Below are 26,517 nucleotides of genomic sequence, written 5' to 3'. Positions count from 1 at the left end.
CTTCTTCCGTCAGATGAGGATGACTCGACGCGCGCGACGCCGACGCCGACGCCGGCCGACTCGACGGAAGAATCAGGACGGAAAGCTTGCGTCATCCTGCAGCGGGTCAACCACTCGTGTGACTGGCCCCTGAATTAAGAACAAGTACAAAATAGAGTCGACATGTTGTTTCCCCCTCTTCAAATATCCCACGAGGGATAATCGTGGTTTTTTTCCTTCTTAAAGTCCCACATCATCTCCTTCTACCGGAAGATTTGCAAATCGAGAATTTTCATGGAAGATTTTGAAGAATATTCCGGAGGATTCCGGACATTTTCTCGAACAATTTGGTTTTGACTTGCGGGAGGTCTGCCACCAGGGGCTGACTTCATATTACTTGTATCCGAGGCCAAGCCAAAAAATATGTATTTTTTACTCAAAGGTAACCAATCTGTGAGAAATCACGGAAAAACTATGCGGCATCAACGGCGTGAAAACGGTCAATTCAGGGAGTCTGAGAAAATGTTTCAAGTTTCTGACATTATTCAGTGTCTTGATCATAACTACCGTGATTGTGACAAACTGCAGAACTGCACTATAATTGCAGTTGCGGACGGATTTCCGCAATGAAAAGTCTACTACATCCGCGCATGAGGTCTCAAGACAATGTGCTTTTCGGCATTGCAAGGCTCATGCAAGATTGTACTTGGTTTGTTGTTGCAAACAACTGACCACGTGATGATATAAACCCACGTTTCCCGAGGAAAAAATATTTGAAATAATTTTCAGAGCAACGAACCGTTTACACTGCAACTGCTCCGTATAATTACCTCATACTGACACTCTGTTGCCGTGATGTGCAATGTTATGGATATCTACGTACCTATCGGACGAGAGTATGTGTCATGGAACATCGAAAATTTGAAAGGACTATGGGAGATTTCAACTTTAGATCATTTTTAAATTCATATATGTAGATTTTTTAATTTAATGTGGAAGGTTCGAAAAAGTAATTGATGTATTTGCGGGAAATTTGGCAACCATTTTTTTGAAGGCACAGTGATGGTCAATGTTATAATAAAAAAAAACCCATTAATTTTGAAAATAATATAATTGAGCCGAAAAACAAGCTTAAAAGTAAGATGATTTAAAAGCCAAAAAAATAAAATATACCTATACCCAGGAATCCTATAACTATACCAGCAGTAGATGTGCACTAACTGATACAGTTAAGTTACGTAAGCGAGTGATTTTAAAACCAGATTTGTTATCTAACATATCATAAGAAATATTGGAGTAAAGCAATGTTATCTTAAATTAATTATATCACATTAATTTACGTGGAGAAAAAACTTCGAAATTTTGAAAAAAACCTTCATTGAATTGGTACTTGCGAATATGCACGACTAACCGCAAATGAACCCAAAAACTTGTTCATACGTACGAAAAACTTGCTAAGACTTGAAGTCAAATCGTACAGTGATGATTTCAGATGAAGCCGGCTACTCATCGTCGCATACTTTCGTTCAGCCCTGTCACTCTTGTAGGAACAAAGCTGTTTACATACCGCGCTTCAATTACGCTTCATGACGTCATGCTTTTGCGAGCTGCCGCGTTTGTTTTAAGTTCACCTTATGTCACTTCATTTAGGCTTGACGAAGCGCTAGAGCCAATATTTGGAATTTCTCAATTAGAGATTATGGCTGCAGCCAATAGTAATGTTTTTGAGAGGTAGGAATCTCATGTTTCAGCAATCTCAAGCGGGTACGAAGAAATTTACTTGGACGGTAAAATTCTAATCGAAGAGAGCATTAAATTGTCCCGTTTCTATACTGAAAATGAAATCCGGCAAATAAAACAAGTCTGATAGAGAAATTAAGTATGGAATTTTCGAATGAAAATATACTTTTAAATGTTAATTTGTTTCACAATATAAATTGTAAAGGGTGCTTTTTGAAGGAAATTTTACCAGAAAATTAACGGAATCACCTTTAAAACATCTACATTCCGTAATGGCATTTTAATGTTTCCACATTTCGTCCAACTCCTCTCATTGACTCGTTCCACCAAGCGCCGCTGGCGATGCGGTTCGTGTCTGAAGTTCAAACTCCTTAATTTCCGTGTGTATGCAACACGGACATCCTTGGAGCCCGAATAGTTGCATTCAGGCGTTATAGTTATATCCGTTCAGTATCTGCAGTCGCATGCAACAGTACGGAAGTGAAGCTTTGATTGTTTCTCTCACATCTAAACTTAACTCCAACGTTGCCTATTGTGCCGATGCGAAGCAAAGCATTACCTACTGATATGTATTGCAACATCGTCAATTTTTCTAAAAATGCATTTTTTAAATGTATTACAACGTTGACGGCCCTCAAATTTACGGGCGTTTTCAGATTTGCTTCAGGTTAGTTTGACACCACCTTCGACAGACACTCCACGATTTCTCTTCCTCTTCGGTGGTTGACATTATTTATGGCCGACCATTGAACGGAGTTTTTCATACATACACTTCAAAGAATACGATTTTAGAAGGTCAGGGAACGTTGAGGAGAAGTCATGGGTGGTTTCGCCAGGTCTCAGAGGAATGATGAGCTCTCTGTCGCATGGATTCCTAGACCATCGCCGACTCAAGGTTCATTTGCGCCCCTTCATATCATGAATTCCCCACTCGTCACACCGTTTTTTTCTTCTTTTTTTCTTTTCAAATTTCTTTAGTATTTTAGTTTTCGTTTGCTTGTGAGTCACAAAATCGACGATCGTGTGCATATGTGCAAGACCACTTGGATTGCATTTTGCAAAAAGGAACCAGGAGCATTGCAATGTTGCTGAAATCGTACATCTTTTGTCTTGGAAGAAAACCCTGATTATTCCTTAAAAGTTCCTATTTTACTCGCTAAAAACTGTAAATTTCAGACAAAAATCATTACGTAAATTTCATGTTTTTTCGTGATTTCAGTAATTTTGTTGCAAAGGAAGAAGTTGCACAACCTTAGCACCGAGGTAATACTTCTGGCTCCTTTTTGCAAAATGCAATCCACTTGTCCAGAACAAAAAAGATCAGAAAAAGGAGAAATTGTAGATTGAAATAATTCCCAATACTTAATTAGTTCCCGGTGATGAGCTAAAGGGCCGTCTATAAATGCCTGGCTATATTAAAAGTTTCAGAAAAGACATATCGCTGGCCAAAGTGCGAAACCACCTACCCTTGTTTGCAATGTTGCAGAAATCTTTAAGTATCATCATGCATTAAGACCCCTTTTTCCGCGGAGGATAAAAATAGCTCACGAGCTCTATTATTATCACAATGTCAGTGGAACGTTTAATTTTCTTGATATCGTATCAAGGGGAAGAAGTAGGTTTCTGGTATTAATTTGGCAAATACTCATGTTCCCTCAGTGATAGATGCCCACTCCTTCCTTCACCACTTTGCGGATTCGAGCTAATCGGTTTATTTGAACGGCCTTGAGACGCATCGAGTACCTACGCTAACTGCACTTAAACACTCCCGCCAAGTGCGCAGATAAAAAAGCGCGCTATTGAGACAAGTGACACGTTTTTCTGACTGATTTTTTCCGCAATTAATGTCATTTTCTCCCACCACTGTTCAAGTTTCCTCGAATATTTTTGTCACAAGGTTTCTTTCTAGGACGCACGTTCATCCTAGTCTGAAAAAAAAGTAGCTTGGATCAAGCATGATGATTCTTGAATTTGCTGACAAGAATTTTTTTTATCTTGTTTTAAGCTGACTTTTTCTTGATACAAGAAAAATAATTTTCAGGTTAAGCAAAAAAGTAGCTTATATTAACCATAAAAATTCTTGATTTAAGAAAAATACTTCTTGGCGGCAAATTTAAGATTCCTTTTTTTTTTCAGTGAATTTCAAGTGACAGACGAGGATTCAGCGCCAGGGTGGCTTCGGGTGCAATGTTGCAACATTGCAAAATTACGTTTGAAAATGTTTTTATACATTTAAAAACCCTTCCGAACATCTGCACCCTCTCCTCGTGAAGCCAAGTCCGCCAGTGATTAAGCTCCTCTGGCTAGACCTTTAGGCTTGGATGTCGCTAAAAAAATTAAGCGCCGCAAAAAATTAACTGCATTCAGACACCGCGTATGTCTTATTATCCTTCCATGTTTTATTTTTTAACTAAAGAATATTAACGTTTACTGAATTAACAGTTACATGAAATTTTGAGTATGGAAGCGAAGTCCTTGAGATGTTACAATTGAATCAGTGAGATCGAAAACACACCAACTCGATTGCTCGAAAATGCTTAATTTTCATTGAAGATTGGTAATTTTTATGAAGGTCATTGAAGTTAGTATATCTGTTCCAACTTGGAGTTATGAAGTGTTATTAAGAACTTGTTTTTTAGCACCAAAAATCTTATTCTCAGATTAACTTTTCCACCTGCTGTGCAATTTTGTGTGCATCTTGATTATTTTAATTTTTTCGTGTTGGTGTGTTTTCGTTCTCGCTGATTCCATTAAAGTTTTGCACTAAAGACGAAACTTATTGCTAAATATCGGAATATTGCAGGTGTAAAATATTTTCCATCAAATTCATGACTGATGTTCTTGTGGCGTTTTCATCAGACTGCCAGGACTGACATATAAGACTTGGCAGTGATGATATCACTTTTTTGCAATTCTCGCATGCCCACGAAAGTTTCGCTACTTTAATAACGAGAAAACCTGCCGTTTTTTCAAACGCTGAAGAAAGCCACAGTTAATTTTGAATCGCAATAGCAAAAGAATAATGAGCAAACGCCGGCCGTTTGAGATAAGATAATGTAAGTACCCACTCCACTGTGAATAAATTTCATTGTACTCCTTGAATATTAATCAATGAATCATGTTTCGTGCATCATTTCATGTTGTCATGAAGACATAAACATGATTCATTTATAAGTGCATTCAGCGCATTATAACATTTAACTATGATGCAAAATAAGCTTAATCAGATTCTGAAAACTCTCGGTAAGACTTTTTCGTGTGGAAAAGGCACCATCCGCCAGAAATGGTGGTAAAATGTCAAGAATTAAATCTCAGCATGACTTAACGACAGGTTCAAAAATGGAAAAGGAAGGTTTACCTTTACACAACTAAACTTTTTCCACAACTCATGATCGAAGAAAATCAGAGAAAATGTGAAATTTCAGACAGTAAAAATCAGCTCACCTGGAACAGAAAAATAGAATAAAAAATCAATAAAATGAAGAAATGCGGAATTTTGGTCGAAAGCAAGACATCACCGGTGAATATTTCCGTTGATTTTTTTTCGAATTAATGGTGAAAAAAATCTTCACTATAAGATCAGTAAAATAATTTTAACTTGATATAGCAAGCTGATTAATAAAAATTTGTGACCGCATCCTCGTAAAGGAGGACTTTAGTGCTAGGGAACTCCTTTTTAAAATAATGGTTCTATTGTTTAGGAAAGAGTTATTCGTACATTTTAGCACAAAAAATCCTTACAATGCCGAAGAAGGCCGTATTGATTTTTTCGCACATGCTGGAAAGTCCATTCGATGTCTTTGTATCTATTCTGTATCTTTAATGAGCAACAGATCGATTTTTAATTATTAACTCTGTACAATTCAAAAAACGTGGTTTTAAGGAAAATATATCTAAATCGCCTCTCTTGTGTGTTGCTGAAGATTTTCGAAATAAAACGCTGAGCTCTAAAACGCTGAACGGCCAAAAAAAAGAGCTACGCGGGCTACGCCAATTGCAAATCATAAATTGGGACCGTACAGAATTTTTGCTGTTAGAAAATTCATGTTTCGATTATTTCATCCAATTCAATACAGATCGATCTACAGAAATAGTGGCTTTCATCACTAAGGCCCCTTTTCCCTCGGACAACCACATTTTATGAAAAAAAATTTCATCCTCTGAAACCACATCGAAGTAGTTTTCAATGTCAGTGGACCCAGATCTCGACCCCAAAGAGCGCCCCCATACAATACAGGATCCATCAGTTTCAATCTTCGGCATTGAAGGTAAGAGAAGCTATTCTCGTTCGAAGAGAGGCATCGCCCTCCACTTAACGCATCCAGCTTTGCAGATGGAAGCTTTCGATCAGAACACTGAGCTTTCAAAGCTCGGGAGTGGGACAAGCTCTACTCTGACCCTGACTTCCGATTTCAAGGCTAATTGACTGACTGTATCGCAATAATAGATATTACATAGTTAGAAACGCGGACTCCGTGAACAGTTGCCGCTTTGTAGAGTCGTAGGAGTATCCTCGTATTAACCCATATTATAGTGCGCGAATTGTTACACCAAACTTGGCAACACCGAGGATGGCGCCTACGGACCACTAGACAAAGTCAGAACATGCGTAATTTAGGCGGTGCTTTCTTATCAAAATTTCACTTGCAACACGATAAGAACATTTAAAATGTTCTAAAAATACTGCAACTCCTCTTTTATTGATAGAAGCCTCAAAAAGATGAATAAAAGAGGTTTCTGAGATTTCAATGAAAACGAGTTCGAAGATTAAAAATTATACCTATTAAATTTTGTTGCGCGTGAAAGGATTAAGCTGTGGAGCAAAAAATCGAATTTTTTGTGTCAATTTTCTTCTACTGCGTTTATTTTGAAATAAAGTGTTGTTTGAAATCACTATTTTAAAATTCATTAAAAAAATTTTACCCGCCGATACCTTATTCTTTGTGAGTATTATTTTCAGTGTCTGACAATTAATTTCCGGAACAATTTCTATCAGAAAACCTCAAAAAATTGTCTGCGTCAAATCCCGCGTAATGCTTTAAGTAAGGGGGAGGGGGGTAAGTGAATCATAGATGCTTCTTAGTGCGCTTATTTTTTTTTAATTTTTTTTTTTTTTAGGCAGAAGAAAGAAATCCTACTTAAAACCATCATGACCAACATGGCACCAACCGCACGACTTATTTCAAATGTTGCCTGAAATTATTCGAATGAAATATCTATTTTTATGAATCTTTTATTTTACATTTTCAGCTACATAGATCAAGCTGGGGAAAAAATTTCGGAAACTGAAAGAGTGAAAATCATAAGTTTTCCGGAAATTTCTTGTTTTATGGTGGGGAGCTTGACAAGTGACAACTGTTGGATACGGCGTTTTCCTCAGCTCAGTACAAATAATAGTAACATTCCGTAAAGTTCTGTTGAACTCCCTCTATAATGACGTAACTATCACTGCCTGCCCGTTTAGTAAGAAAGTAGGTTGTTTTTTGTTTACGCTTTTTTTCTCCGCGTAGATGACCTCAATACTGAAGGGAACTTTTGGAGAAAATTCAGGCGAACGGCAACGCTCCCAAGAATGCGCTTCAAGCCTCGTGCCGTAACAGTAATATTGAACTCGTGACATCTTTCCTGGAGCCAAAGTTGTCCATTTGTTACCCGCATGGCGTCATGTTTATTCATGGGTCATCTCTCCTTTGTGACAATTGATGAGGCGAAACCGCTTATGGTGCCGTTTTGGCCCATTGTGTTCCGTCTCTTCTCGGAGAATTCATCTCTTGATTGTCTTACTGCACCCTTCCGCCTCGGTTCTTTTTGTTTCGGCATGTTTCGTTTCCCATTCCGGAATGAGGTGTTCGCTCGGAGCTTTCAGCCTCGTATTCTCACAGTTTTCAGATTTCTGTACACCATGGCATTCGGGCAAAGTGAGACGGGCGAAGATTGCAAATAGGTAGGATATTTTTGACAAGAATATAACCATCCACTTGGAGGGTTAATTTTCGGACTCTTGGTCAATAGGTCCCGAGATCGAATCTCGGTGGTGGCGAAAACTTTCCACGGAGCTGACGAGTGGATCTGCAGCAACAGAGTCCATTCGGCCTTGATCCCTAAAAATAAGATAACCTAGAGCAAGATTTTTTAGGTTTTCGGCTACTCATAGTTCGAAGAAAATAGCTGAGCTATTATAGCCGACTTTACAAATCGTCGCTCCTCTGACGTAAGGGCGTACCTCAATTTCCACATGAGCCCCGGAAAGCATTGAGTTATATGGAGAACAGGGCTTACGCTCAAATTGAGGTACGCCCTTACGTCAGAGGAGCGACGAAATATAATGTGCAATAATTGCTACTCAGGCCATGCTTTAATAATTGTAAATATATTAACATCCTCTTGGACATTGTTTTTTTATTAAAGCATGGTCTATGCTTTAACTCAGGCTTATTATAAATGGATGTTTCAGATTAAATTGCGAAAAAAATTGCCTGAAATTTTGAAGAAAAATTATTGTTGTATATTATATATAATTTCCCGAGTAAATTCGTTTTTTATTGAAGGAGATATGGCAACGTCTGGAGGCACATACGGCGTTCTTCCTCATCACGGCAGGATTATTGTGAGCTCTCACTATAAATCGCCCTTTTTTTTAGCTATATTCTGTTTATATTTCGTGAGTACACACTCTGACAACGTCGCGACGAAATTAATAAGTTCCGCAATTACAGAGCAGACTAATTTAATTACCAGACGAGAGAAAACTGAGCATGTGTGAGCTTGGAACGGTTTCTTTGTAGCCGAGAGAAAGGAGACGGAGCGTCGCGTAGTGTGAGATGCTGATGGGAAAGACAATGAGTTAAACGCTCCCGGTGGGAAGAAACAGGAGACTCCAACACACATGTTGGACGGATTTAAAACGTTCGGACCATTTTCTCACACCTCCCTCCGCCGAGATTTTCTCTGATTACACCGCCGAGCTAATAGCGTGCTTTATCCATTACACGCTTGTATTACGAGCTGAATAACAAACGCGCGAAACATCCCGGAGCCGCAGGAGATCGGATTCTTGTAAGTATTTTCTCAAGTATTTTCTCAATTGAATTTATGGATTTTTTCAATATCTTTAATGAGGCGGGCTCTTTTCTATTTTGGACGCTTTATGAGTTTACTGACAGTAATTGAGGGGCTTGGAGGATAAGGCGCATAAGTGCAGTTTTTGTAAAAATTGAGATATTAAGGATTTCATGAAAAACTCGTCTTAATAATGCATGCTCTGTGAAAAAAAAAATTCGCTCCCAAATTCCAATCTTTAAGTATCAAAAACAGGGCCGGATTAAAGGGGTGGCCACATGGGCCGCGGCCCATGGCGGCAAATTTAGGGGGCGGCAAATTTTGCGATTTTTTTAATGTAGGTATCAAAAAAAGAGAGAAAAAAATCGGATTCAGAAAATAAATTACAAACGAGAAAAGGCGACAAAATCTCTCATTTCCTGAAGGTCAAAGACGTAAAAGTACAGTAATTTCTAATTTTGTTGTCTTACGGTGATACAAGAGACACCGCCTTTAATTAGTCGAGTTAAGAGAGAAACCAAACACGCAATTTAACCTGGAACGGAGTGGCGCGGCGGTCGGCGTGAAACGCATAGCGCCTACAAGACTGCATGAATACTTCACGCATTGCGTCAAACACAGTGCGTTCAGAAGCGGTCGGTGTGAAACGCAATGAGCAGCAGAAAATTTTTCACAGATTTCAAGCCATAAAGTTGACTTGTCTCTCCTCGAAAAAATAAAATAAGAGCGGAAATTTTGAAAGACCGCAATGGAGTTACGTAATTTCGCACTTTGGCCATCTTTATGGAACAAATCAGTCAGGATTCGCAACAGCTCTGTGCAAAGTATAGGAGACACTCAGCGAGAGGAACTGTTGGCAACATCGTCTATCATTTAATCGAAAGCTTGGAGAAAACTTGCAAGTTAGGACGAGGACGATAATTGACAGCAAGAATATAATGTCAATGTTAATGCACTGGATAGAAAGCACCTATTCGTCTAGGTACGTAACGTAGGAGCCAGAGGCTAATTCGCAAACATGTCGCAAACACGACCCGACCGCATCTTTTCACGCGTAGTTCGCGTGTGATGACAGACGATCATTACACGAAGATTATTTAACCGCGGTGTACGCGACGGGGTATCCATCATTTTTCAAGCTTTTTCAAGGCTGCCAATAGCATTTGAGATGACATTGTTGCCGATTTTTTTTTTGGGCAAGTATACCATTAGCCTCCTAGTTTAAGCAAATGTTATTTATAGAATTATATATACATGGAATAACCTACTTTTTACAGGCTTTGATGAGTATAAACCCTCATAATTTGCGATTGAAAAAAGCCATGATCACTAAGGAAATTAAGTTAAAACTGACATTGTTCAGGACGACGATGCAACCTATTTGGAGTCTACTTTCAGTTTTCTACATTAAATTCTATCTTTGGGGGGGGGTTACGAAATTGATACTTGACTGCATGAGATCGTGAATCGCAGCTGCATGCAAGGGCTTTTCGTTTTTGCTCTTCCTCTCTTTTCCCCCGCCCCCTCTCCGCCTCTTTCCTTCCCACGTTATGAATTAAACGAATACTTTGAGGCGCCTCTCTCAATTTGGAGACAGAGGGGAACCGGAATAACAGCTCACATTGATAAATGTTAATTTGCTCGTAATGTGCAAGGAAGTCGTGTGTTCACGAGCGGTCGGGCGCCGCCTCATGCGCAACAATTGTTCGTGGTGTTTAAAATATCAACTGCCTTGATGAAATGCAATTTTCGGAGCAGCATCATTATCAGGTGAAAATAAATTGTTACAATTTATAAAATACTTATGTGGTGGATTTTGGCTAAGGGACCCGTAAGGTTGAAAAATAATTTTTTTTATTATTATACCTGAGGTTAGCGGAGTTAGTTCTGCGCCATTTGGCGAAACAACATCCGAACATTTTAAATATTGCATCTTTGGAAGCAATTCAAAGTTTATAGTAGAAAACGAACAATTGTAGAAAAACAATGTAAAAGTTTTCTGGCACTGTTGCCAGCCTTTAATGCCATTATTTTCAATAGCTTATAGCGCCTTTGTTAATATGAATCATGGCTTCAGATTTCGACCCGACGTTCTTGAAAGTATTAGATATTTAATGTAGAAAACTGAAAGGAGACTCCAAATAGGGTTCATCGTCGTCTTGAACAATTTCAGTTTTAACTTAATTTCCTTAGTGATCATGGCTTTTTTCAATCGCAAATTATAAGGGGTTATACTCATCAAAGCCTATAACATGTAGGTTATTCCATGTATATTATTCTATAAATAACAATTGCTTAAACTAGGAGGCTAATGGTATACCTGCTTAAAAACAGGGGGAAAAATACTTTACCTGGGTGCCTCAATTTTCAAGCTTGCTTTATTTCAGAATTTCTTTAAAAGTAGACCACCAATTATGCCGTTTATACACCATTTCTTGCGGTCAAACTATTGAGAATAAATTATTCACCTGTTGCGTCAGCTCACGAAGGCTTCTGCTGCTCTGCGCGATGTGGTTCATGATGCTGACACTACTTCAGTAACGAGACGCGAAGGTCATTTGGACGTATTTCTGCCAAACGGAACTGTGTGCATTATAATGTGAGCCCTGTTACGCATATATTCGTATGGGTCTCGCGGCTCATGTCTTTATGCACATAGTTCCGTTTGGTAGAAATACGTCCATTTCACGCGTATTCTCCTCGGGAGAGCCTGATTTAAATAAACGCGGCGAGTTTGAGGCAACTGGACATTGTCCCTATCCTCTCTTCTCTGCTTCTCTGCTTGTATGGTTTTTACTATCTCGTAAAAAGAGCTGCTTTAATACGAGTATAAAGTTTTTGATTTTCATTTGATCAAAGGGGGGCGTTGGGTCCGAATGAATCGCAGTATTCCGGAAACAGATTTTACAGCGTAGAAAAATCCAACTTCACCTGAATGAAATGTTCACAAACTGTCTCGGACCTTACTGCCGTGCTAAGGAAGAACGCCGTATGAACATTCGAGAGGTGCCAAATTTCCATTGATAAAATGTTTATTTTCGAGTAAAATTATAAATATTTTTCCTTGAAATTTTCAGAAGTTTTAGATCAAATTACAAACAACATTATCTGAGAAATTGGCAGACAAGTATTCAAGAATTTTCCTGAAAATCAGTGATTTGCCGCGGGATATTTGGCAACGCCTGAAGGCTCATACGGCGTTTTTCCTTAGCACGGCAGCTTAGAGGTGTCTTGCGTTTCTTCCTCATCCTACGGTGCACAGTGGGTCGAGTCAATTATAGGAGAGGTCGGACAACATTTGGAAACTTTAAACGCTTATAAATCCGATTATACAAAACTCTGAGGTTGTAAAGGTGGTTTCATTGGTTTCCTTGTGAAATTTCAACTGGAAGCCTCCTTTAAAATTTAATATGTGACGAAATAAACATCAATATTTGCAGTTTTGGTCAAAAATTTCATGTCCAATCTCTCTGATTGACTCTATCCACTGTGCGGTGCCTCGTTTGAGTTGATCAACTTTCAACTTGTTCGGATAGGTCTTCGACGATGAATCGGAAACTTCCCATTTAATAGCGGAAAGCCATTGATGGAGTGATATCGCCCGATCGAGGCGTTGAGTCGAAAACTTCCGATTACAAATTGCATGCGGTCATTAAAGCGCATCGGTACACGTGCGACGGACTCAAGTGGGGTGTGGTGCGCGCGACCTGACTGGACACATTTTCGCCATTCCAATTTGCCATTACATTGAAAAAAAGTCACGGGCTATATAGACATACCGTTCGTTCCGGGCTCAGAGGCCGAAAGTTCCGGGTGCTGGAGCCGCAGTTTCGATTGCTCCGGGTGCTACGTCCAGAACTTTCGGCCTCTGAGCCCGGAACTCGGACGGTATGTCTACACAGCTCGTAAGTACGGCTTACACGTCCGGAGTTTTCAATGTACTGGAGACCAAACAAATTTTTAAAATAATTCGAAAATATTATAAAACAGATTGTTAGATTGTGCAATTTTAGAGAAGTATTTTTCAGAATTTTTTTTTTTCTTTTTCATATAAATTTCGGCGTCGCGGGTGCAGAAAGGGCATTTCTTGCTCGGTGTGTCTCAGAATCGTCTCTGATATGTTATAGATTTGAGAGGCAATTATTCGGTGAATTTTCTTAAATTTTCCTTGTTGTAGCATTGTACAATCATGAAGAAAATTCAGTAGAAGTTGCAGTAAATTCCATTCATTTGCTTTAACTATAATGGATGAAACATTACAGGAGATTCTTAGACGTTGCAACCAAGAAATGCTCTTTCTGCAGCCAGTGCTTCAATTTTTGAGGCAGAATATAAAATATTGCTGTTAATCTTTATAAGGTTTCAAAATCCTTTTTTTGAAATTCACATGAAAACTTTACCAAATTTTGCCGAAAAGTTTGTAAACATATTTTTGTTATATAATATTGTCATGAAAATGTTTCGGAATAATCCTGGAACATTTTTGCAGTGATATGTCATTACGCACTTACTAGAAATCTTGTCAATATCCTACAATAATAATGCTGGAAGATTTCTAACATACGGAGTTTGAGAGCAATTAATGCAAAAAATTGACCTCTCAACTTTTTGAGAGAAACGAAGAAATTGTATTTGGTTTTGTATTTAACGCTATGTAGTGCTGCGTCACGGAATAGTCATAGAGGTACATATATTCTCGTTGACAGCATTGAAAGAGTACATTTTTTCTGTTATCGTTCGATACAAATTGAAAGACACCTTCTTTTGAGCTCACGAGAGCATGGATTCACCTATGGAAAATTTTGAAGAATCTCTCTATTTTCTCGGCGTTTGTTTACAATTCTAAAATTCCACCGGCGAAGGTGTGATTTGCGCTTATTTAAAGTATATTATGCGGGAAGATTTCCACTGAAAAACGCGCGTAGAATAAGACAAATTGGTGTCGCTAAAAGAAATCGCATGAATGAATAGTAATTTCAGTACAAACAGCGGGAATAGTATGCCGTCTCGACAAGTTTGCTTTACAGAGCCTGAGACTGAGTAATTATTGCGCCTGGCGTCTTAAATTGCCCAAAAATTTTTGAATGTTCGATAAATTCGTCACTCCTCTGACATAAGGGCATATTTTAATTTCCACGTGACCCCTGAAACGCTGGAAGTCACATGGACGATAGGGTTCAACTCAAAAAACAATCACGCCTCTCTGTTGAAAGATCGACAAATTATCGGATTAAGCTGTCCTCTCGTTCCTCATTGCATCTTTAATAACCTCGATAATTTGATTACCGGCAGAACTTGCCCATGGAAAAATGTGTTTTTGCACCATTTAATCTCCTCATTATACTGCAGAGAGGAGAAAAACCAAATATCAACGCTTAACAACGTATAATCTATACTGAACGTGGGACTTGGCATCTTTGGAGACTTCAACGCAACGTTAGAAAAAAGGCAGTTTCAACTGAATAAGACTCAAGATCCTCCGTTGAGAATGGTTGAGTTGAAGGGTATCGATTTTATCGATCTGGGCCATAACAACGACTAGATAGAGTTACCAATCGAAAAAGTCGATACCTGTATCGCAACTGCGCTGCGTACACCTTCTTATGATGCCGATCTAAGGTCGGTTTTTCGGACAGCTTGTATAGTAACAGCAGTAAAACGAATTTATCTCAGAGCGGTGGCCCATTAGTCATTTACGCCTTCATTTTGTAAAAAATTTTTGCAAGTAAAAAAGAGAGATGGAGGGAGAGAGAGAGAGAGAGAAAGGAAGAGAAAAAATTACAACCATTAAGTTAGTTATAATCGATACTTCCCTCGTTATTGTTCGTTTTTTGATTAGTCAACGCCGTTTTTTGCGAATACGCTATAAAAGTGATTCTACGAAAAAATAAAAATATCGCGAATGAAGGTTTTTTTAACTGTCCGTTAAGTTTCCAATTTTTTTTAAGAAGATGCGTTTATGACCCATCAGTGATGCCGAACATCCAGTATGCTGCGCTATGATTTAGAGAAAAACTTCAAGAGCCATTTGCATTGAATAGTACCTTGCCGTATTTATTTCCTTGAAGCAAAATGTAACTTACAAGGGAATAAGCGCTGTATTTTAGTGCTTGACGCTCTCTTTCTTGATTAAGCAGAGAAATCGAAGTAACGGCAGCACTTCTGGCATCACTGCTCGATCAAGAATGTAGTTTTCACCAAAAACAATAGACCATTATAGATAGTTGAATGCATACTTCTTTATTCCGCGTCATTTGAGAATCCCACTCACAGAGGATAAGCGAGCGGCAGGTATCAGGCTCATTCGAGAGATCGAATAAAACTGAGACGACTGAAAGTTTCCAAAATTGGGCCTTGTCACGAATTTTGAAAGCGGACAAGAACCGCCCGAAAATTCCATTAGAAGGTGCCGGCTGTGGAAAACAAATGCAGCACAGTAAGTGACAGCTTTTAGATGTTTGTAGTTTGTGCCGCTATTTGATCATCTACAACTGTTGGGAATGCATAGAGCCCAATGTCAACAAACAATATGACGAAAGATTTCTAGACGTCATAAAAAAAATTGGTCGTTTCCAAGTATTATAATGCAAATTAAACACGATTTGATGAATATTTTCGTAGAGAATTGCACTTCTTCTGATAGTATCGCTCATTTCCTATTGGAAATTACAAATTCCTTCATATAGTGTTTGTTCTCATCGTGAGCGCCATAAAAGGCCCATACTGGCCTAACCAATCGGAGAGCGGCACAGCGAGACGGCGATTTTCTCATTATACAGGGTGATTTCAAAGTACCGCACCACCTCTATTACTCCGAGCCTTCTTGCCACTTTTTAGAGTGGCCCCCTCAAAATTTTGGCGGATCCCAAAGGTCTTTCCTTTTGACCTGGAAGCACTCACATCAGTTCAAGTCTCTGCCTCAATTTACACAAAATTTTTAGGGGTGATGCCTAGTACTTCGTCCGGCCAAAGTAACACAAGTGCCATGCGATGTATAGAAATTTCCGCCGCCATTTTATTTTTTTACCGAGAAATTGTTGGTTGAATCTGTTTGAAAATTTCAATGAATCTTATTGGCAGAACAGAGAAAATTCAAGGAAATTTTCGGACAGCTTCAATGAATAATTTTCCTGTAAAAAAATAAATTTACGGCGGAAATTTTCAAACGTCATATGGCGCTTGTGATACTTTGGCCGAGAGGTGACGACTTCCCAAGTAGCAGAGGTTGCAACAAAATCATTTGATTCTTGCAACTAATAGATTGATGTGCAGATTGCCTACTCTCTCCCCTGAAGGAGCTATCATCGTTGGAACTAGTTGCAATTAAGTTAAGTTGAAACATGTTTCAACTTCAAAGTATTGCTGGTTGCCTTTCTTAAGATTTTAAACAACTTTAGTGCAATGTCAGCAGGTTGCAACTTTGTCTTCCGACCAGATCGCCGAAAATCGGCACTCATCGACCAAAAGTTGCAACTTTGTTGCAACTAATACCAACATTGTTTCAGCATTTTGCAACTTTTACATTGAAAAATGCTACTTGGGTTGTGGATCGAGACTTTTGGATCACCCTGTATTGCTTCTCAATTCCTGACGTCTCAGTTTTTTTTTTCGATCTCTCTCGGAGGAGTAGACCTCCGTCTCGCTGACACCCCTTCTATTCTTTGTTCTCCGCTGGTGGCAATCGATGAAATATGCACCTAACTTCCGAAGGCGTTGAACTTTTTCAAAGCGTCGCGCCTGGATCCGCGGCAATATCTCAACCGGAAGCTCAGCTAATTTTAACCCTTTCCGGAGCGGGAGCGCGCCCAGAGGCTCCTACGTGTCACGATGACAGAGACAAAAGTTGAAGGAGAGGAAGCTGGGCGAGTGATGAAATAGGATGATGGCTGCAACTGCCGGCCACCGAGCCGCCGAGCCGATCGATGATTAGTATTGGAGATGTGTGTCGACTGATGAGTCTTCACTCATCGCACAGTCACCAGTTGCATTTTGACGAGGCCCCACCCTCGGCGAAATGGCCGAAGCGTTGCCGATTCAGATCGTAGCGCCCGAATCCTGTCCATCCGACAAAATCGTACTTAAAACGTCGTTTCTCGGACGAAGGAACGTACACTGGAAAAAAAAAAAAACGCATTTGATTTGGAGTCCCGACTCTTGAAAACATTGACCAGAAAAAATACTCTTGATTCAATCAGATTTAAGCTTAAATCAAGAACCCAGCTCTTAATTTGAGCGGAATTCCTTTTGATTTAAGCTTAAATCTGATTGAATCAAGAGTAGTTTTTCTTGTCAATGTTTTCAAGAGTCTGGACTCTAGATCCAATGGGTTTTTTTTTTTTTTTTTTTTTTTCCAGTGTAACCGCAGTTCAATGATGCCAAATTTTCCCGCGCAAAGTACATTTTTACCGGCATCATATTGAGGTTTCGAACTGAAAATTTCACGTATTTTTCTTCTGATCCTAAGCGAAAATTAAACGGATTTCTAACGAGACTTATGTAGGTTTACTTTCGTAAAAAATTGAAGCCAGTAGCTAAGGAGTTACGTTCCTTCGTGCGGGAAACTGCGAAATATAACTTACAAAATGATCATGGGGGGGGGGGGGGGGGGAATTGGGGAAAATCAGAAATACCGGAAAAATCTGAGACCTAATATTTTCGGCTCTCTCACACAAAGGTGCAACACCATCGATGAGTCCCAACCGCACCACCGGCCAATCAGAAGCCCAGCCGTACTCAAGTGCGGTCGAGACTCGTCCTAAGTATAAGTAAGGTGGACGGACCAACAAAATTCGGCCATGGAACAAAATTACAGGAAAGTAAAGAAAAAATTGCATTAAAAAAAAAAAGTTTTCCTTTATTTCAATTCAAATTCATCCATTTCATTTCCTTCAATTCATTTTTTTTTTATTTCAAAAATTGCATTCGAATTTTCGCGAGTCGCGTCTTAGAGCACAGATGGCAAGCCGAGTAAATGTGGTAATTTTTTTCTTCTTTTTTTCATGTTTAAAATTTTATCAATTTGTATAAAATCGGGATTTTTGCAGTTTTATCCATAATTTTCTCGGCGAAAAAAAAATACACTCAAACGAGCCAAAACTTTTGCTCGGTTGAACGGGATTTCCATTTCTAAAGAATACCGATTCATGAAAGACGGGTCGGTCAAAAAACCCTTATCAATTAAATCGTCACCGATCCGACGTGAGTGGGTAGCTCAATTTTCATATATGAGCCCCGAGACGCATTAAGTAACTCGGACCACAGGTTCACGTGGAAATAGGGACATTAGAGGGACGACGATATAAGCTCTCGTGTAAACTGAATAAAACTGTATTTAATTTTAATTGGTGTGGGTACTAAAGTTCATACTCAGATATTAAAAAGGTCATAATTTTACTATGTTGTAAAAATTGTCTCGCTTCCGATACCCGCAATTAGGACGAGCTCTATGATAACCACACTGGAAAAAAAAAACACATTGGATCTAGAGTCCAGACTCTTGAAAACATTTACAAGAAAAAATACTCTCGATTCAATCGGATTTTTGCTTGAATCAAAACGAAATCCGCTTAAATTAAGAGGCTTGGTTCTTGATTTAAGCTAGATTCTGATTGAATCAAGAGTACTTTTTCTTGTCGATGTTTTTAAGAGTCTGGACTCTAGATCCAATGTGTTTTTTTTTCCCCCCCAGTGCATATTTGCAGCCCCAAATTACACAACAAAGAAGAAGCAATGGAGGGGAGGGGGGCACTTCAAAAAACAATACATTAACTAATAATTTGGCATCATCGAAGGGTAGAGTCTCGACCATGGTGTTCACGCCCTGGAAAAGGCGCATGCAGAGAGCCGCGAGCAGGTGACGTCACGGCGGAGCAACCACTTCCGTTTTTTGAGCCAGCCCCCCCCCCCCCCCCCCCCCCGGCGGCCTGCGGTTCATCCCACTCGGTCCCTGAGATCCTGGAGCAACCACGCTGCGCAGCGCCGGCCGCACGGTGGATCGAGTCAATTAGAGAGGTCGGACATAAAAGTATCGGCTAATACTGCAAATTTATGATGTTCCTTTCGTCACATTTTAAATTTCAATGGGTGCTTCTAAAAGTAAATTGCACGAGGAAACCAATGGAGCCACTTTTAAAACCTCAAAGTTTTGTATAAACGGGATTAAAAGTGTTTAAAGTTTCCGAATTTTGTCCGACCTCTCCCCTTGACTCGAACCACTGTGCGCCGCGCCACCACCGGGAGCGGGCCGAGGGTGAGGGGCGGGGACCCGGATGAGAGGAATCACGGAACTACGATTCTTTGTAAAGTGTAGACACGTCTGGCGTTTAGGGTGCTTCAACTTCAAAGGAATCCAGCCCACGGAAATCTGTGTGAGGGTGAGCTGTGAGTCTGACAGCTCGATAGTACACACATGGCCCGAATTCTGCAGTCACCAAATGCTCCTCGGCTGAGACAAAGGATTTTGGAGACCTTCTAGGCTGTGCTCCCAAAGAGAGCAGTATGTGCAAAAATGAAGTTTAAAAAAAAATTGCATCGTTACTATAAGCTCTCTGCTGGGACCCTAAGTTTCCATTTTTTTGTCGCAGTTCGTTCTACCGGGCCGATTTTCATGATTTTTGTGGCTTTAAACAGGTGATAGCCATGTGACAGGTGAGTCTGCTGCATTCAGACTTAGGAAATATGACCCTGGTTCTTTTACATCATGTGGCACAGTGAACTGTATTGTAAATTTTTCTATTCAAATGCTTTCATTTGTCACAAGATTAGTCATTTAAAGTGCTCGGTGCTCTTCGACAACAACACCTATTTTTCCTTTTTATGTTTCGTTTAAAAAAGACATATTTCGCTACATTCGTGGGATCGTTTCAACCGTCAGATTTAAATCAACACATTTTTATTTCGAAAATCTGGTTGATACTGCTTTTTTTGTTTTGGTGGCAAAGCAGCAATATTAGCAACTTTACATGGTTTTCTCCTACCGATCATTAGTATTTTCGACTGATGTTTGAGGAGTCACATGCTAGAAGTACTAAAAAACAATATGCTTCTAGACAAGCTTACAATTGAATCAGTGAGTTCGGAAACACACCAACTCGGGTTTTTTTTCGATTTTCACTTTTTTACGGTTTAGTAACACTTATGGATAGACGCATCTGCACGCAAAAGGAAATTTCGGAATTTCAATCGGAAGTGCTCGAAACAGCGACGGGAAAAGGGAAAAATCGAAGTATTTCGTTGGAAATACCAATTTTTGGCCATTTCAAGGGAAACGGGTGACCATCCGATTTTGCGGTTTTCTTTTTTTGGTTCAGTATACCTTGTACCAACAAGTTGTATAAATATTCAAGCGTTATTCAGGTCGAAACATATAAATGTTTCAGGGCAGACTATGAAAAATCAGGATCTGAAAGTCGGTGAGAACGAAAACACACCAACTCGGAAATTTTTAAACGCTTAATTTTCTGTCATTACACATGGTGTATCGTTTTCAACTTGGTGCTTCTCAAAGTCTCTAAGTACTTGTCCTTTGGCAACAAAAAGGTTTTTCTTAAACTAACTTCTTCGCCCGCTGCGCAGTTTTAGGTGTTTCCTAAACAATTTTTTTTTCCGAGTTGATGTGTTTTCGAAATCACTAATTAAATTATTATACTGGGCTCATTTTTTAAGAATGTCACTTGCGGTTTACTCTCGCTGTATAAACGATGCCCTAGTAAAATTATGTATAAGAACCGGAGGAATTTTCCACCCATCTGTTTTATACGTTTCCTCCGGAAATGTACGTAGCATGAAGCTTTTAATGAGCTGTGCTTTATTTATGGGATTAAACACTGCGCTTTTTCGGTCGGAACCGTCTTAACGACTCAAATTTATTGCGAAACCAATACACAACTTGGGAAGTTTTTTGGTCAGTTGTTGTTGGTGAAAATCTCTGGGTCGAGCGGACAATCGGCACAGTTGGGTTCGGTAGTAATTCGGAAATGCCAAAGAAGCGCGTCAGTGACTATAACGTGCTCCGTAAAAATTCAAGCACTCGACCCATAAATAAAGCAAACAAGAAAACACATGTGACCGTATCGAGCCAGTGGTTCTCAGAGCCATCGCAAGGTGGAGGAGCTGCCGAAAAAAAACCTGAATTTACTGACTTCTTCAAGTCGAGTGGGAGGAGAGTGCGCTGTGCGGCCGATGGTGTTTATGTCAGTCTTGAATTTAGCTACCGGGGTTAGTCCTTGAACGAACTAGGTAATGATTTAATATGAATTCCCGTCGATTATTTTCTACGAACCATCCAAAATCCCCCCTCCCTGCTGGGTACTTTTTTCGTAATAAGATCGAGGGTGCCCTCTCAGAAACGTGTGACTCGGCTTGTGACGTTGCAGACTTTATCGCGCTTTGCGCGCTATATTCCCTGAAAGAAAAACTCTTTAACGTCATCTCTTGACAACTTCGGTAATCTTTCCTCTCTACGAAAGGAATGTTCCGTAAAAATTTCAAGCCATGATGTTGGTTTAGTCTCCTTTGAAAAAATTTAACAATTAAGTTGAGATTTTGAAACACCGCGATCGACGTATCGGAAATTTTGGTCAATTTTTACTTCGAATGGAGATGTTGCATGTGTGAAGAATTTTGTGATTTGACTGTTGATTCTTATGTATAAGTTTGCGAGAAACACGATGGTGCCACTGGTTTTCTCTGAAATCATCTCCCAAGCTCAAAAAAGCTCTCAACTTAAGGCCAAAATGTAGGGGATATCCCACGCTATCCTGAGAGTCCACCTCTACATCAAAACAAACTCTCCATGCAAAGATAGGGAGCAAATGCATTGATAGGGCTGCCACTTTATTTGGGGACTCCAAAACTGAAAACACGGCATCACTGCTAATGTATTTGCTCCCTATCTTTGCATGGAGAGTTTGTCTTGATGTAGAGGTGGACTCTCAGGATAGCGTGGGATATCCCCTCCATTTTGGCCTCAACTTGAGAGCTTTTTTCGAGCTTGGGAGATGATTTCAGAGAAAACCAGTGGCACCGTCGTGTTTCTAGCGAACTTTTACATATAACTTAACAGTCAAATCGCAAATTCCTCACACCTGCAACCTCTCCATTCCGGATTTTGCTATAGCACCTGTACCGACCTACACCACGATGTAAACAATCCTCAAGATACAAACAACTCCTTTTTTTCTCTAAGGCTACATCCTACTGGAGTTTACATTTGTGCATTTCTAATCCTCTTAATCACCCCTCTCCAAAGACATAAAGACGGAGGGCTAAAAGCAAAAAATGAAGCTTCTTTTCAACCACCTCTACGATTGGCTAGAGGATTGGCGGCGAAATCGGGACAAGTTTGAAATTCAAATGTAGGGCGGGAACTAAATAAAATTGCGGAAACAAAGTATTTTAAAGGTTGATTTTTGCCCAAATTCAGGTACAAACTCATATTTTTTTAACTCTAGGTTAGTTTCCGTCCGTCGTCGACCGATTAATTTCATTTGGGAGTAACGTTGATCTAAAACTGTAACGGCCTGTTTGAACCTGCAGAAACACCATGAGCAGAAGAAAAACTAACTTTATACTGCCTGTTACCAAGCAAAAGTAGGTGTATTATGTTAGGACGCAGACCGAACTTTCTTATTATATTCGTTTTAGGAATTTAAAATACGTTTCGAAGAAGAAATGTGCAAAAATCAAGAGGACAAGTTCAAATCAAATTTCCGTTTGCCGCCATGGATTCCCGCGCTCATTTACACACTCACACAAGCGCGCAGCGCCGAACCTAGCTTCACTTTTTCCCCGTGCTTTTAGATACGAGCGCTCCGTCTTTATGTCTTTGCCCCTCTCGTACAAGGATGACTAACGGAGAGAGAACCGGCCAGCTTTTTATGAATCATCAATTAATCCCGGCGCTCACTCGATTCCAAACCTCAGCCCCCTCCCACCCACCGGATCGATCTGAGAACCACTGAATTAAACGCTCGCTCGGATATTTCGAGGCTTAAATGAGCGGGATTCTTACCTTCTGCTTTCAAAATTGCAACCGGCTCCGTGAAGTAATACTCCTCAAGACATATTTCCGGCGCCAGAACCTTCCGATCGACCTGGAATCGGTCTCCTCCCGACCGGTGACTCAGGAACGCTCGCACGCGATCGAATTTCGAAACGCCACAACTCACGCCGCTCGAAATGTCGCACTCGTATCCGCTCGTTCGAATTTCAGAACGTGAAAGTTCGTTCTTTACGGCGCACTTGTAAAATCACCTCTGGTAGAAAAAAAAAAAATCCAGACGCGCGAAAAACGTATTCACTCAACCGTGACTCAGCGCTGACCTGTTATCAATTTCGAGGTGTCGAAGTTTTCGCGTCGAAACGACGAGAAATCAGCGTGCAACTTGCACTGTAAACTCGAGAAAAGTGCCGGATTGTTGACGGCTGAGTTATGCTCTATCCGAGGTATAAGAGGGATCACGAGGACTCCAACTGAAGCGCAAAAGTTTTCGCTTTTAGCGAGCGAATCTCGAGGATGTCAACAATCAAATCGATTGGGCACCCTTTTTCGAGACGATGACTCAAAGCATGGGTGACGATAGACTTTGCTGAACTTAATGCGTTTTCTTTATTGTTTACATGACTCGCTCGAGCGCTGTTTTATGAAGATCGTTCCGAATTCGGTCTGAGACGCAGTTGAGGAGCCACGATCGGAAAGACAACACTTCCATAAAAAACTGCGCGAGTCCCACTCTGTTGAAAGGAATAAACAGTTACTGAGGTAGTCACGATGGGGCGTGATCAGCTACTGGTTTTGAAACACTTTTTTTCTGTACTATATAAAAAAAAAACCTCTAAAAAAGGCGGGGAAAACACGAACTTGTTTTTTTAAAGCACACAGAATATTTAAAGAACGCAAGAGCCTTATGTTATCCGGTCAAACACATTCACGGCGTATTGCGCACTTTTCATGAAAATTTAAAGCTGAACATTGACGAAAAAACACTCACTATCAATGATAAATTCACATTAATTGTTGTGTCAGCGTTAATTTCTGGAGCAAATGAAAAATTTCAGGGCTTTCGATGCTAGAACCACACATTCGGATCCTCTACGCAATTTCTAGACGCTGACAGCGTTTGGATTTTGAGATGCAAAAAAGTAACGAAATCTCGAATTGACGTCATAAACACGTTGACAGTCACATGGACGCGTCACCACTTGGTCGACGATCGTAGCCCGCTTCGCGCAAACAGGAAACTGGCTTCAGGTTGAAGGAGGCGCGTCGCGTTTCGAACACATGCTCGATCAGTAGTTCCCGCTCCAGCTGGTTGGGGGCGCTACGGTAGTGCCGCGCCAGAAGAACGGACGCACATGTTGCCGCCTGTCGGGTTTTTTTTATATTTTTTAAAGGTAATTTTACGATCGACCATGGCGAGACTTTAAAGACTAAGGTGTCAAAGCAAGAATGCCCCGAAAAAACAGCAGGCTGGAATTTTGCGTTTTTCAAATTGTCACGAACTTTGACGCCACACATGAGAGGTAACTTTCTCGTGCGACATGCAAGTAACTAGTTGACACAAATGCAGGAATATTTTTTCTTTCTTTCTTTCTTTCTTTCTTTCTTTCTTTTCTTTTTTCGAGAATTTTCGTTACTTAACATATCATCGTATACATACAACTCTTCAATTTTTTTGTCACGGTTCGTTTTAGAGGTATTCTTGGATGAAGTGCATAATTTTTGCTGCTGTCGGCAGATACATCTAATCTTATGACCATGCAGCTCGCCTCCTTTAAATTTTTAGAATATGACCCAAGTGTTTTAATATTAAGTGATGAAGTCGATAACTTTTACCCATTTAAATATACTTAAATGTATAAATGTATCATTTTTTGGCATCGTGCGTTTTAAAGATCTAACTTGACTAATCTGGACAATTTTTGCAGCAGTCAGAAAAAAACTTTTAGCCCGCTCTCTTTAAATTTTTGAATAATGACCCAGAACCGCTCCTTCAAGAGCGCGAAACGTCCTCTAAATGGCCTGGTTATACGCTCAAATTTCCGTTAAATTCCGATCAAAATGATGACCAAGATGTCGGTCGCGAGTTAGGTATCTAAATTGATGAGTAAAATTAATTAAAACATAGCGTGTTGATTGAAATAAACATGAAATAAGCACGGTTGTGTGGCAATCAGATGAAGGATGAGCCCCTCAGCTCCATAATCTACCATCAAATATTTACAGGCCGCAGAAATTTGATGGTAGATGGTGCGCAACAGTCACCATTTGCTCGGAAATTGATGGAAATTTGAGCGTGTAACCAGCACATAAGGATCAAGCGACCCGACGACGTGACGTAGCGGCTAGGCGGCGTACATTTGAGTTAGCGTTTTAAAAGGAACTTAACGGGAGAACTTAACATTTAGGGAATTTAGTGCTTGAATATTAATTTCTGCAGGACATGTGGCTACAGCGTATGGAAGCTTGACCGACAGACGAAAAAAATTGAACTTTATAGCGATCATAAAATTATAACTGTAGGTGTATCTTAAACTGCGCAGGCATGCCCGTGCTCTCAGCTTGACCACCGCATGAGCATTTGAGTTCCAAATCTGGGGTCTTTGACGATGAAACGAAAAATTTAAGATACTACGGAGTTCGTCCCCTGGAGCAATGTGTCACTGCTAGCCTGGTGAGAATTATAACGAGAACGTTTGAAGAAATGCAATCCAACAAAAAAATGAAAGCACGATGGCTTGATCATATTGAGCAATTTGACTACATTTCCAGATAAGGAACTAACATTTTAGGCTATCGTCATTTCCAAGTGAAGCGAAATAAGTATTATCCTGGTTTTTATTCTTCCCATCAAAAAATTAATTCAAGAAACACGACTTCCTGTTTAAAAACTGTTCTGAAATAATTAAATAATTCCGTCATTTTCCATGTGCCCCCTTCGCAATTAGAATCATCCGAGAATATACCGTATAACGTCTTCTCCTCAGGCTCCTCGGTCAACACAGAAAAAAAAATTCCAACGGAGATAAAAACATAAAAACAAAATCACGCTATGTAAGCAAAATGAGACGCCTTCCCAAAAAATAAACTCTGCATTTGAGCCCAATCAAATAATGAGCGAATAATGAAACAGTGGAAGAATAATCGAAGTTGGGTTCGAACCTAACATGCAACTATTTTAACTCCGCGGTGAGCTTGGTTGCATACGCTCAATTATGCAGGCGAAATCTGAGATCTGTCCACGGCTTTCACGATACAGTGGTGCCATTGGTTTTTTTCCTCGAATGTGATACCTGCTCCAGTCAACTATTTGGACGCTTCTGTCGCACAGATTTTTGACGCGATATTAAAAAAACTGAAATGCTTTCCGAAAGCCAAACTCGACATTTAAATAATCCACTGAACGTAATAAGAATGGAAGAATACACGAAGTTGGGTTTGGAAAAAACATTTTAACTCATGAGCCGAGTTGCATACACTCGGGGAAAACACTGGTCGCACCGGTGAGTGTGCGCACGCGAGACCCGTATATCGCGAACGCGCGTGAGCCGTAGGCAGATTGCACATTTCGCCCGCAAAATCTAGCGTATGCAACCCGGCCCACCGCGGAGTTCAAATAGTTGCATGTTGGGTTCGAACCTAACTACGAGGATTCTTCCATTGTTCTTCGCGTTGTTTTGAGTTGAAAGAGAGCTCTGTTACCTGTGATGTTAATGAAGGCTCAGATTTTATAGAAATGA

The 26,517-nt window shown here is 40.0% G+C and overlaps 1 protein-coding gene across 2 annotated transcripts in view; it reads right to left on the bottom strand.

Annotated features, from left to right (window-relative positions):
- The window catches only part of LOC109044352 (ras-like GTP-binding protein RhoL), a 56,808-nt gene extending 32,767 nt beyond the window's left edge, over positions 1–24,041 (bottom strand). The window contains exons 1-2 of one of the 2 annotated variants that reach the window (XM_072297912.1): positions 22,790–24,041; positions 5,078–5,163 (exon numbers count right to left, since the gene is read on the bottom strand). The gene's annotated coding sequence lies outside the window, so the exon portion shown is untranslated. The remainder of the gene's footprint in view (positions 1–5,077; positions 5,164–22,789) is intronic. The other variant, XM_019062055.2, reaches the window with a different exon arrangement.
- Between the last annotated feature and the right edge of the window lie 2,476 nt (positions 24,042–26,517).

The sequence above is a fragment of the Bemisia tabaci genome, chromosome 3, assembly GCF_918797505.1.
Source record: "Bemisia tabaci chromosome 3, PGI_BMITA_v3".
Lineage (NCBI taxonomy): Eukaryota > Metazoa > Arthropoda > Insecta > Hemiptera > Aleyrodidae > Bemisia > Bemisia tabaci.
This window is presented reverse-complemented; position numbering and strand designations above follow the sequence as displayed.